Here is a 1744-nt window from a genome sequence, read left to right as displayed (position 1 = left end):
AAAAAAAAAAAAAAAAAAAAAGAAAGAAACAAAGTTTGGTCTGGCCACAGACTTCTTCTCTGCAATACTAAATGCAAAAAGACGAAGGAATAATGTCTGTTAATAAAATAGCCACGTCGACAAAATGAAGTTATTACTCAATTATTGTACACATGTCCAAGTTGCTTTTTGTTTGTAATGGGCAACAGAATTGCATTTCTGAGAATGTTTAGATTTGGAAATAACACTGTCTCCTTCCTCTTTTTTTAGGGGAAATTATCTTAACTCAGCAAGAGATGAAGTAAAATAAAAACCCCTAAATGGGGAAGTCCAAATAACTTTTATAAATCTAATTACATAACAGAGTGTAAGTTTCAAAAGTAATATTTTAGGGCAGTGCCTGTGGCTCAGGGAGTAGGGCACTGGCCCCATATGCTGGAGGTGGCAGGTTCAAACCCAGCCCCGGCCAAAAACTGCAAACAAACAAAAACAAAAATAATATTTTAAAGAGAAATGATAGAAATTCTAAAAATGGTATTAGGCTGGGCCTAGTGGCTCGCACCTCTAATCCCAGTATTTTGGGAGGCTAAGGGAGGAGGATTGCTTTAGTCTGGGAGTTGGAAACCAGTTGGAAACCAGCTTGGAAACATAGTAAGACCACCTATCTCTACAAAACATTAAAACAAATTAACCTGTAGTCCCGGTTACTCCGGAAGCTGAGAATGGAGATCTCTTTAGCTCACTGTACTCAAGCCTTGGTTTAGAGTGAAATTTCTCTCAATAAAAGATAAATAAGGGCCACGCCCAGTGGCTGAAATCTGTAATTCTAGCATTCCGGGAAGCCAAGGCAGGTGGATTGCTTGAGCTTTGGAATTTGAGACCAACATGAGCAAGAGCTAGACCCTGTCTCTACTAAAACAAAATAGAAAAATCAGTTGGGCATTGTTGCAGGTGCTTGCAGTCCCAGCTACTTGAAAGGCTAAGGCAGGAGGATTGCTTGAGCCCAGGAGTTTTACATTGCTGTAAGTTAGGCTGAAGCCACAGCACTCTAGCTTGGGCAACAGAGTGAGACTCTGTCTCAAAAGAAAAAGAAGTTAATAAATAAGTAAAACTATAAGTGATATTAAGTGATACCACTTAAAATTATAAGTGGTATTAAAGATGTCAATTATTTATTGCCTGCAATGCTGAGTCCATTTTTAAAATTATTTTATTATTATTATTATTTTTGCAGTTTTTGGCCAGGGCCAGGTTTGAACCCACCACCTCCGGTATATGGGGCCGGTGCCCTACTCCTTTGAGCCAGAGGCACTGCCCGCTCTGAGTTCATTTAAAGGAACTATATTTAGTAACAGGAAACTCAACTCTACTGAAACAGAAAAGGAACTTACTGGTTTAGATAATCAAAACATCCAAAGGTAGAACTAAGTTCAGGTGCACTTTGATCCAGAAGTTCAAGATGGCATCAGTGTTCTTGTTTTGTTTCTCTGCCATTTTCTTTGCTGTTTCGTTTTTGATTTTGGCTTCCTCCTTAAGCCAGACCCATGTCCTGACAGTGGTATTAGTAGCAGCAATTCCAGACTTCATATCTTTACAGTAAACCATCAGGAGGAAGAGAGAATCTCTTCCTACAGCTTCTCCTGAGGAGAGAAGAAGCTTCTTTCTCACATATCCTTGAAAACTTCTCCTTGGTTTGGATTGGGTACAATTGGATTGATCTGTGCTATCCCTTACCCAGATCACTGTGGCCAGGAGGTAGAAGATG

The sequence above is a fragment of the Otolemur garnettii genome, unplaced genomic scaffold (assembly GCF_000181295.1).
Source record: "Otolemur garnettii isolate 467f Iridium unplaced genomic scaffold, OtoGar3 scaffold00046, whole genome shotgun sequence".
NCBI lineage: Eukaryota > Metazoa > Chordata > Mammalia > Primates > Galagidae > Otolemur > Otolemur garnettii.
This window is presented reverse-complemented; position numbering follows the sequence as displayed.